The following is a 12,986-nucleotide window of genomic DNA, read 5'->3' as shown; positions in this document are numbered from 1 at the left end:
AAAACTTAAGATTCAAGCATACTTGATAAATATATTTAAACTGTTTTCTCTTTGTTTGTTTGTTTATTTGTTTCATCATTTTTTTCCCATCAATTACGATCCGTTAACAATAACACAACTTGTTAATATTAATCCATATGTAATAACCTTTTGACTGAATATTTGAATATATCTTTATTCTAAAACCCCACAAACTTCTAAATGCCCCACCGAATTTTAATTTGAAACCTACTGTGCTTTTCATTTAAGGTGCTATTCGATTATTTCTCTTGCAGTTCAGATAGGTTGGAGTCAGTATTGCTGAAAGCCCATACTGACAAGACAGCTGGGAAAGCATTCTCTCTGTCTTCTGTAGTTTGTTATTGTTAAACAACACCTGAAGTAGATTAAAGCTGGACAGGTGTTTGGATTTATCCAGGCTGGAATCCCATTTTTCGTCCAGATCTTCCTGTGTGGCTTACCAACATATAGGGCGATCTGTAATACTTTATTCCACTGTCTGTGAGACAAGTGGAAATTACTGATGCCTCACACACACACACGCACGCACACGCACACACACAAAGCTGTGCAATAGCTTCTTTGAAATATTAAAATTAGCAATTGAATTGCAGGTATTTGTATTCAGCGTGAGTGTCTTGCAGGTTTTCTAGTCTCAGTTTTCCACAGACAGATCTGTTTTTAATCAATCACAATATTGTACAGATAATGGGGCGGTTCTTCGGTGGGCTGGCTCTGTCAGGAGCTTGGTGTTGTTTTGACAAATTTAACCGAATGAATATTGAAGTGTTCTCTGTCATTGCTCAGCAACTCATAAACATGCAAAATGCCAAAGCTGCAAAGGTACACACAAAACAAACGCACACCTGATTCTGACTTATGGCTTATAAATCAGCATTTCAAATGATTAGCAATTATTATTTAATGTTAAGTTTGTGTAAACTACTCAGTAGGTAGAATGGTGGCCCCATGATTGGAAGGTCGGGGGTTCGATTCCCTGAACAGCTACCCCGAGGTACCCCTGAGCAAGGTACCGTCCCTACACACTGCGCCCAATGGCTGCTCACTGCTTCACTGAGTGAATGGGTTAAATGCAGAGAGGAATTTCCCCATGGGGATCAATAAAGTACACTTTCTTTCTTCTTTTCATATTGCAGAAGTAACTGGCAGTTTTAGTGTTATCCTAATTTCTCATATATACTGTGTCTCTATAAAATGATTCATCAATTCTTTTTTCTTTGATCTGTTTTATTGACTTAAGCTCAGCTGCATCTATAATCACTATAACTGTTTTTCTGTTCTCCATCCAGGTGATTTTTTACCCAGAGGGATTTGGGTCCAGTATCCTAGCAAGGAAAATGACCCACATGTACAAGCTGTGCTCAGAGCAACTGTCCCAGCAGGACCACTCTGACTTTGGGATGAGAGCTGTCCAAATCTGTTGTGGTCATGGCAGGGTCAGAGCATCACAATGACACATGTGCATTCAATTATCTAGGCAGACAGACATCCGCCTTTTCAGCAATTTCCAGTGTGATTGCTGTGATTTTAACACACACACATACACATGGATATGTTGACTATATTTAGCTTTTGTGTACCCTGAAGCTAGATGTACAGAATGTTTACAGTGAAACCTTTTTTATTATAAGTAGATAACTTGTTTTTTTGGGACAACATGCTATAGTCCACAGCAAGAACAGTGAAACTATATTGATGATGACGCAGATTAGCAGCTAAGACCTTAAGATCTTCCAACCCCTTTTACATTAAGCTCTAGTTTCTCAGCGTCATTTTCACTTTGGAAATTCATTTACATAGTTCAATGCATGTCATGGTTGAATAGTGTGACATAAAAGGAGATAAAGAAAATTTTAGAAATGGGAAAAAATGCTGTTATTTATATGTCTGGGTTCTGTATAGGACTGAATGCCTGCTGTGTGGCATGAAATATTTTTTTTTCTCATGAACATCAGCTCCACATAGATTTTACAATGTGCACTTCACATTACCTTACTCCTCAACCATTTTGCGCCAGAGAGAAAAATCAAATAGTTCCTGAAAAATTAATTATTATTAATTATAAATTAATTTTACAGCCAAAATTACAAAATAAGTCCTTTAGGAGTGTATGAATTTTGGTTGTTAAAGAGTTAAGAGCCATTGTCTGTCTTTGATTTGCCATTACCTTTCCGAGTCTGCTTGTCCCACAATCAGTAAACATTCATTATCTCGCACTTCAATTTTTTTACATTTCAGTTAAGCAAACTTTTTGTAAATAGCGGAATTTTATTGATTATCATCTTTATTACATCTATAATGAGGGTTTTTCACTGATTTATTTTAACACTATAACATTAAGTTAAACATATTTAAATGAATTCACCAGCTACTTTGGAAAAGAGGCTCATACAGGCTCTTTTGCAATGATGTTCTTTTTTTTTTTTTCAAGCAGATTGGCTTTAAGATTTAATTCCATTTTGGTGATTATGGTTATCAAATTGATGCAGTTATGAAGTAAAAAGCATGTGAACTGAAAATTATGGATTGTAACTCAGTATGACTAATATGAAGCAAAAATATATCAAAACAAAAAAACAGTTTTTTAAAACAATTTCCACTGTATATCAGTTATTTGGAAACTTTTTATTTTTTTAAGGAATAGTAGACATTTAGATATGGTAATGACACAAAGAAATACATATAATTTATAATGTTTGTTCTTAGGACGTGACACGCTGGCAGTCTGTCCAGGCTGTACCCTCCCTCTCGCCCTATGGTAGCTGGGAAGCGGAAGAGAATGGATGGATGAATGATGATAATGTTCACTGAAGGTCACTGAAGAGAGATAACCCTCAACATTAGTAAGAATGTGGTTATTATTAGAGCACAGAGACTCAACCTGACAAAGGTCTTCACTGATTATGCTGTGCTGTTTGTTGTTTAAAAGGAAACATTATGGAAAGACAGGTATGGCAGACAGAAAAAATGGCTGATACTAAAAATCTTCTACCAATAGTTGGATGAAGCTGGACTGAAAGCCAGCACAGATGCACTAATCAGCACTGGAATGAGCTATAAGCACAAGAGCAGTATAGGCTGGGGTCTACCACACCAGGCAAGACCCCAGGTTCAGGCAGTGCAAAGATGTCCCTGAGACAATCCAGCACATAACTGCAGGATGCAAGACGCTATCAGGCAAGGCATACATTAACGCCATAACCTGCCAGAGTATACATAAACAACTGAGTCAAGTATGGCCTGGAAGTCCTGACATCAAAATGGGATAATCTCCTAAGGATGGTTGAGAATCATCTAAAATCCTGTGGAACTTTCAGATACAGACAGAGAAACAGGTGATGGCTAACCAGCCGAACAGAGTAGTGGTGGGCAGGCAGAGGAAGAAGTCCATAGTGATAGAAGTTGCTATACCAGTTGATGGCAACATCAGGAAGAAGAAACTTGAGAAGTTTTAAAAGTACAAGGACAAAAACTAAGAACCGAGAAATACCAAAGGCTAAAACTAAGTACAGCCCCTTTTCCTGGTTTTATGGTCATTTGGCCTTTAAATCTAGATTTAAAAAGCCACTTTGCTCTTGACATTTGGGAGAAACTATGTTTGATGTTTGACGCACTATCTAATATCTTCAATTTTTTTAATTGTTTTATTCCATAGGTTAGTTTTTACAGTGTAGCCAAATTGTTGTTGGTTGTAGCTGTTTTTCTTTCAGAGCATAGTTCTGCACCCTTGATTATAGTCCAAGCTCAGGGTATTATTTACACATCAAGCACCCTTTTCCCATTTATATCATGGCAGTATTCAGTGTGTGTGGAGCTGTGAATGTGTTGTCCTCTATGTGTATTTACTGGTACATGTCTTCCAAGCATCGCAAGACTCAGAAATTCAGCATCAGTATAAAGTTTGATGGCAACCCATTGCATCAAAGTTAATGGCAGCAATAGCCCTGAGCCTTTTGTGACTTAACTAGAATGGGTCATCTCTCATATCAATCTTCAACTCTCTCTGTCTCGCTGTTTCTCTCTCCCTGTTTCTTACTGTTTCTAATTTTTGTTTATCTACTCAACCTCTCTATTTCGGTTTCTTTAATCAGTTTTTGACAAACATATTTTAAGAAGTGACTTTTCTTTTTTTATTTAAGTGTTGCTTTAGTAATGCTCTCTGTGTGGAGGAACTAATTAAACTTTTATGAGGGCCCTCGCACCCTGGCGTGTCGAGCCACGCCCAAAACCTAATACCAGCATGTCCGATCTGATGTGACATTGATGGATTTCATGCATTTAACCACCAGCTAACATTTCATCTTATTCAACCAGGATTATAGTCGTCCCACTAGGTGGGTCGTAATCATGCCTACGACCTTTGGGAGAGATTGGACATTGTGTTTTCGAGTGACAGCAGATTACTGCTTTTTGGCGAGTGATTGAAACTCCAAATGCCGCCATGACCACCCCGTTTCCCTGAACGTAAAAAGCTTCGCAATTTAACATCACAAAGGTCTTTAGATTCCACACACAGGAATCGCATCAATCTGATGAAATCCCTTGGAGGAGTTCGTCAAAGAACGGTGCCTGAAAAGAGGGGAAAATGTCGCCAAAATTACACATTCATTTTAAAATGGCTGACTTCCTGTTGGATTTGGGATTTTGCTCCAAGAGACTTTTTTTGTACATCTTGATCTCTCCTATAACCTTCCCAGATTTCAGACTCATACATAAAACACAGAGCAGGGGCTGATGATTTGAAAGTTTGTAGGGGGCACTGTGGAGCCATTTTGCGCTATTCAAGGAAGGTGATCACATAACAACAAAGCCTTCGTCCCATTGGAGGTGTGTGCCAAATTTCAAGACTTTTTAAACTTTCCAAGCCCCTCAAACGCCACTTCATTGTTCAAGGTGAACCGCGTTGCCACCAGGGTGCGCCGTTCAGTTTAAAGTCACAATTTTCACACTGAAGCATCATGAGCAACTGATGGTGATATTCACTGCTTTTGAGGTGGCCACGATGAACCTGTGAAAATCAGTACGACAAAATGAAAGACATGACATTTCCTGTTGCCACTAGGTGGCCTTCTGCGTATTCCTGACAATGGGCACATCAATCTATTCAGGGCGGGTCTGACATCATGCCTGTAAAGTCTGGTACTGATCAGACTGGATTTCATTGAGTTATACTAATTTGTTTCTTCATGGCGAGACATCAAAGTTCGCCATGCTGCAGGGTTCACACCCTTTCGCGAAAAGTCACAGTTTTCACTGTAACCCAAGACCAACTCCTTAAGGCTTACCTGGAGAAATTTGAGGCTGCAGATGTCACCCATCACAATACTGTACCCCAAAGTGTAAAACATGACATTTCCTGTTCCCACTAGGTGGCGCTGTCCTTGATGTCAAATATGGCAGTTGAAATATGTTCAGGGGTGGAGCCTTATCATATGTGTGCTCTTTGGTCCAGATCGGACAATGTATGAGGGAATGAGAGGCAATAAGATTTTCATGGCGAGTCATCGAAATTCGCCGTGGCGCCACCGCCACACCGTATCACGAAAACTCAAAAGCTCCGCAATTTAACATGGCCCAGGTGTGTAGTTGACACTGACCAAACATGAAGCTTATACGACCAAATTCCAAGGAGGAGTTTGAAAAAGTTCGAGGCATGGAAATGGCAAAATTAGAGCCAAAATGTCACCTTCACTTCTAAATTGCGGACTTCCTGTTGGGTTTGCATCAATGGGCCCACAGACTTTTTTGTTTGTCTTGGCATGATACACATGTGTGCCAAATTTCATACATGTAGCTCAAACGATGTGGTCGTAGGGCTGCATTTAACAAGGCATAGGTGGCGCTCTAGAGCCATTTCCCAGTGCTCATATGTAAAACCATTAAAATACAAAATTTTTCACGAGACCTGGCATGTGTGCAAAATTTCATGAGTTTTTGAGGATGTTTAGGCCCTCAAAAAGGCCCTTGTTTTGCCTGAATAATAATAATAAGAAACGGAGCAGATACAATAGGGTCTTCGCACTCTCGGTGCTCGGGCCCTAATAAACGAATACTAGTTTTCATGGCTGCTGTCAGAAAGGCTTAATGGTGGTTCAAACCAAAGATGATACTTTTGGTGTTGGAATCCAGAGTTAAATTTTGTATGCAATTATTCATGAGGGTGTTCTAGAGAATTTTTGGGTGACTTGAAATTTGTGCTAGCTGAGGCTCTCTTTACAGGATTACTGTCTTCCTGTCTTCGTCGACTTCTCTGCTCAGACTTTCTCTGTCTTCAATTTTCCTGGATTCAATGACCAAAACATGGTTTTCCAGAAGGAGATCCAGGGATATAAGTAAGACGAGCTACACTAAAATAAGACCTTTGAAAATATGTATATATGTGTATATATGAGACTCTTGTTGCTTGTAGTTACCACCAGCTGGTTGGTAGTATCTGGTATAACGTCCCCTCTTTCAGAATTCTGCAAACAGTGTAAAGAGTGTAAAGATGTTTTAGATAGACCACAAAAAGGAGCATTCTGAGATTTTGGGAATTAAACAGGTTATATATATATATAGTTCCCCAAACTACTGCCTACAAGTAGACCAGTTTTAGAACTCATAGAAATCTCTCTAGACAGATCTAGTCTGGATGTCTTACCTCTTTCCAGTTTTTGAGCAAGGCTAAGCTGTTTAGAAACTGTATTTACCTCACAGAGATAAAATGGAAATCAATGTCCTCATCTAACCATAGAAAAAATGTCAGAGGGCCTTTTTGGCTGAGCACAGCCTTTGGCCTTTCTGCATCTTTAGATTTGTTTAAAATTTGGGTTTTTTTGTTCAGTTAAAAAGTGTAGATATAGCTCTTTTGTTTTTGCTTTTACTCAGTCAGCATGAACCTTATTTGTTTTGTTTGGTGTTTTTAATGAAGACTGCCAATTTATTTAGGAAACCCATTTATCTTGTGTGCTATGTGTGAGGTTTTTGTTGGTTTGTTTTTTTAAGGACGTTTGCTGCCTTAACCTGTGCACACATGCACCACAACTGATGCTTCCTTAGATTGCTTTCCTAGATTTTTTGAACATTTCTGGTCTGTCCTTAAGTGCTCCATATCAGTTGTACCTCAAATTGAACATCGTTTCATTTTCATTGGTGACATGTTGTCAAGAAAAAGTAAAACACTGTTAGTGTGATGTTGGTAGAAATGTGTATGGTTAGTAGCCTTTCGGTGGAATGTCAGGCTTTAAAGAAACAGCAGTGCTATTGTTGCTAACTACTGGGGAAGTTTTGTGAATTTTCTCATGGGGGAAAACTATTTTATGCTTTTTGTCAGTTTTTCAATAGTCCCTCCATCCTTTCTGTTTCCTCACAGCAGCATGTGGTTCTCCACGAGGAGGACACAGCCCTGTGATGGCCAGATTCACTTGCCACTTCAGCATGTTGTGCCTGCCAACATCCTTGGGAAATAGCCTCAAACAGAGCTTCAAAGTCAGGAGTCCCCCAAAATACTCACACAAATGCACTCACACATGAATATATGCAATTACTTCCTTTAGTGAGTTCTCACGTTGGATTTTTTGACAGTTACAGTTTCTTAGATTTGTCCATTGCAGTATTAATTATCTTATCTTATCATGCGTGTTACAACATCTTTTCATACCCAACCTCCTTTCAAGCTATCCTGAGCGGTTAGTTTTCTCTGGCAGTGAAGGATTGTGCCGGCAGAATCTGGATGCAGCTGTGGAGATTTACAACCATTTAAGTGTGGATCATTTGCCTACTTCAGCCAAGTCCCACTAAGTTTTGTTCTCTGGGACATCTCCAAATGTGTCTAAGGTGAGACATAAGCATGCATATTGCTGGGACAGATAATCACTGGATCATTGGACACCCAGGTTTCCAGTTGCAGTCACAACTACTATATAACAATAAAGGAACTGCTAAGACGTTGAAATTTATCTTGTCAAATGTACTAAATTGACAAGATAAGGCAAAAGTGAAAACTTACATAAAATAGAGCAAAATTAATCATCACAGGCTACTTATGCCACAATTTACTCATTTAATTATTATCCCCAACAGCACAAATGTAACTTTTGTTTTACTAAAGAGCTTGACACATAAAGATTGTCTTCATGAACAGCAAATCTGCCTCTCTTGTTTTTCTCTCTGTGTGTTTTTTATTCTGTTTGACAATTTTTCTATTAGCAATAGTACTGTGCAAAAGTTTTGAGTCACCTCTTCTTTATATTTTGCTACCAAAGAGCCAGACTTTCGTATAATTTTTGAGTGGTCTTGTTGGTTTTCCAGGATTTCTGAAGGTCTTTCTAATTTTTTCTTTGGTCACCGGCTGCTTTTTAATTAATTTCTTCCATCCCCTACTCAAGGAATAAACCAGTGTTGTGTCAACACATAACACATAACCTAACATAAAACATGTTCATGTCCAAATCCTGAGAAGCATTGTTTTTTTTAATGGGTTATAATTTTTAAGGTAGGAAACCAGTCCTGTAACTGCAGCCTAACATAGCAAGATACCAGTAGTACCTGTCATTGTACTGGGTCTGCCACCCAGTGTTTGTGTTTCAGGTTGAATTAATATCCTTTGATTTATTGTTATTCATGCTCCTGGTTCTCTTGGTTGTTTTTCTGCTTGTGTTTTGCTTCTGCTTTGATAGTTTCTAGCCATTAGTTTTCTGTTACCATGCCTCTCCTGTATTCCACGTTTCTTTCTAGTCTCACTTGTCTTCATATTCATTTGTCTCCCCCAGTCAGCTATGTTCTCATGTCTGCTTATTTCCCCGGTTACAGTGCCACATCTGTGTCTTAGTGTGTCTCATGTTTCCTGTTTTATTTGGACAGTTCCAAGTCCTGTGTTCAGTGTTTTCAGTTTTGCTTCCTTCCTGTCTCATTATGTTAGATCTGTTCCAGCTTTATATCTTCTGTTTCTTACGCTGCCTGTTGTTGCTTCATCCCATATTGCTGTGTGTTTCCTCCATACTGCTTGTAACTCCTAGTTCTTTGTTCCAATTTTAGTTCTTTGTTTCTGGTTTCTAGTTTTTGGCTTAGTTTTCTTGTATTTAGTGTTTGGGTTTTTGTACAGCGCAATAAAGCTGCCTCTTTTAGTTCACCTCTTTGTGTTTGTAAGGCCTGCTCTGTCTGCCTGCCACAGCACTCACTGTGACAGTACCAAGATCTACAATAAAATCTAATGTTTTATTATATTACTATCTAATATAATAGAACTAAATATGAAGCCTTTATGAGTTGGTTAAAGAAGATAATAAAAACCTTGTAAAACATCTAAGTTTCTTACAATGGGCAGAAAAGAATCTGGGCTAAAGCATTCAGTTACAATCAGTGCCCCCAAATGAATGGAAAAAACACAGCAGATTTCAAGTTATTTGCCTGCTGAGACTAGACCTCCTGAAATTATGTGATCATCTGTGTGTGCTTAGCTTTTTTAATGTGTCTGTAGTGCTGCCTTCAGGTGTTCCAGTATTTCATCTCCCGTGTACAGGCAAAACTACACATTCTGGTATATATGAGCCCTGTGGGTGACTTTGGCTGTGGCTTTCAGGTCTCACTGTTGTATGTTTCCTTTATTACTGGTATGTGCAGGTATGCTGATTTATAAATTATGTCAAACATAATATCCATATATACATATGTTCCTTGCAGAGATAAGGAGGAGATGTAAAACTGTAGATAAAAAGAAGGCTGATGAGTTTTGTGTGTGCATGTGTTTTAATTCTTCAAAAGTGTCACTGATGTTGCCTTTATTGTGCCTAAAATCACAACACTTATTCATATTACTACATTTATTTTGTGCATAATTCAAATACTGGTCCTTACTACAGGTACATAAAGCAGATGAGGGGTTGGCCAGTCGAGGCTGAAGACAACCAGGCCATTGCAGATGACACCTAAAGGGAATGGGGTGTGTTTATCAAACCTCCAGAACTAGTCATGACTGTCCTGGAGTCATGCTGGCACCCTGCTTAAGGCTGATTTCCAGAGACTCAAACAGCCAAAACAATTTTTACTTATTTGTTTTAATTAAATTTATTATTCATTAGGTAATCATTACTCCTGTAACACTGGTGTTGGTTTCCAAAACTATACACTGTGAAATTCAGCATCCATGCTTTTCTATAATGAAGTCAGAACAGGAGAACTAATCTGTATACATGATATATTTCATTTGTTCAGCAGTTTATTTTACTCAACAGCAAAGACAGATAATCATCTGTAGAGTCTATTCTGTGAAAAAAAAAAATGAATCAGTGAAAACAAAATAGCAAATATAGGAAACAGTAAAATGTATTTACATAATGTTGTTTGTACCAAAAATAATTCATCAGGCTCCCTAAAATCACAATTATCTTTCATTGTAATCATAATTATCCTTTCTGTCTTCATCAAAGATAATTGTTCATAAAGATTATGATGCTATTTGCATAATTCTTATTATCATAATTTCAGCTACCATTATAGTCACAATAATACATACATATATATATATATATATATATATATATATATATATATATATATATATATATATTTTTTTTTTTTTTTTTTTTTTTTTTTTTTTTTTTTTTACTTAATAACCTGACCATTTCCACAGGACATTTTTTTAATCCTACCTACTTTGAATCAGCATTCAGCAGGGATTACTCTTACATCCCACGACTTGGCACTCATTAATCTGTCAGCACTAAAATTTCATTATTCACTAATCTACTGGGTTGCTGATCTAAATTCAATCTTGAACACATCCTATCCACTTTAAGCTTTTGTGAGACACAATTCAAGTGTAAAACTGTAGTATTTTCAGTGAGGGCCAGTACTTGAATAAATGTGAAGGCATCAAGCACTTGATGAGCCACAGCCTTATAACCACTCACCTATGAAGCAAACAATGCTGATTATAACAATGAGCAAGAGCAGTAAGAGCTAACCTCCAAATTAAATGTGGAAGAAGGGCTGGAGTGGAACAATTGTGGAAAGATTTAAAGATGGCTATGTGAGGACTGTGATACAACTTTCAGTTCATTGCACCTTGTTGCATCGACCTGTATCGAGTGGATGTTCAGAGTTTCAGGACTTTCTTGTTGAGTTGCAGGAGTTTCAGTGATGAATATATTATTTTGGCTCTCAAGCCTAATAAGAGAATTTGCCCGGAATGACATTTTGTGTCTTCTAACCAATACAAAGTTGAAGTGTCAAAGTTGAATCCCTAAATTATGCTCGCAATTCAATGTATATATTTTACATCACCACATGGCTTCGTTATCTCAGAGCTGTCCGTTATTACAATTACATGACAGCGTCAGTTAAATTTGTAACGATACATAGCTTATAATAATTTTAACAGATTCATTAACTAACTATAAATTCCACCACACATGCACACATGTAATAAACAATAACAGTTTTTCCCTCCTCGTTTGTTGACAAGCTAACACTTTTCTCTCTTTGTAGACCAGACTGGCCTAGTGCTAAGCAATTATTAAAAATCTGACATAATATGACAAGGAAATTATCAAACCCGAGCTCCTGCTGAAACTGCACAAATACGTCACCAACCCTGATTTCATACCTGGAAAGATCTGTTTGAATTTCATGCCCAGAACATTTTTTAGTTGGAGTCAGATTAGAATACAAATGTTGTAGTTAAACATTTTGGCAGTTTCGTACAAACACTTATTTTCACAAACCAAGTCAGTGAAAATAACACCTCCTTGTTACAGCATTATGACTAAATGTATGGTCACACTGAAGGTTTTCTGATTGCATAACCAAGCAGAAATTATGAAATGTGAGACATTACAGCTCAGTATGTTCCTACTTGGCTGAATTTCTTATTGTGTTGCTTTTATTAAGTGGAGAAGGTATCTAATGCGCATGGGTCAGACCATGATATTTTTAGTTTAGTTTAGTAATTGTAGTAGACTTTAAAGCAGAGAAAAACACCTGCATTTGTAGGACTGTGACTGCTAACACTTAAATCAAACATAGTATTCTTCATAAATACATTGATGCACAAGAGTTACTGTGGTCTTTATTAGCTACTTTACATAAGCACAGAGCACCTCACTGTGTTTAGCAGGCATATTGCCAATGCACCGGATATCAGTGGGATGGAATAATGAGGTCCAAAGAGGGAGATGCTCAATTTGGCCCTGTTCATTAGTTAATCTATGAATCAGCTAACATAATGAAAGATTGTAAACTACCCAGTGTAAGATGGGTCACTGCAAATGCCAGCATTTATTTCAGTTCAGGTCATGATGAACAAATTTGGGGATATTTACACCTGACTGAAAACAGGAGATTGATATGTTCTGCACCAGCTCATAAAGGCATCACTAGGTTACTGCAGGCTGTAACAATGGTGTAGTAACTATAGATTCAACAGAAGAAATGGATATATACATTTTTTAAGAACTATACACTGATTAATCAGTGGCATGAATTGTTAAAAAAAAACACACGTTCCAGTCATGATATTTAGTCACTTTGCACCAGCAATCTCTTGTTTGAGAAAATAATCATTAAGCCAACTACAACATAGCAGCAGATTGAGAAGAAATTTTTACCCAGTGCAACATTGTGCATGTTTTCCGCATTAGGGTTAGGAGAACTGCAAACTGTCTGGGAAACCTCTACCCAAGCCATTTTAAGCTAACTGCACAATACTGTATTTTCATGTTAGCGCAGTTCATTATTATAAATGTAAAGGAATTCAATCTGTCTCTGCAAATGTATTCTAGGTTTACAGTTAATATTATAAATAAATAAATATATTATAATAAGTCTCGGCCTCCTCTGTCTGCTTGGGGAAAGTATTTGTCATAGCCAACCAGCAGAGTTATAACTACATATAAACTAAGCCTCCTCAATAGTTAGCTCTTCTGTGTTTGACTATAGCAGAAGTGCCAATTATCAGTGAGATTTGACCACAGAAGCCTGCAGAACTA

The sequence above is a fragment of the Rhamphochromis longiceps genome, linkage group LG6 (assembly GCF_057381845.1).
Source record: "Rhamphochromis longiceps isolate RC_006_pf linkage group LG6, R_longiceps_female_GT1.1, whole genome shotgun sequence".
Taxonomy (NCBI): Eukaryota; Metazoa; Chordata; class Actinopteri; order Cichliformes; family Cichlidae; genus Rhamphochromis; species Rhamphochromis longiceps.
The sequence above is the reverse complement of the archived record's forward strand: the minus strand, read 5'-3'. Positions refer to the sequence as shown.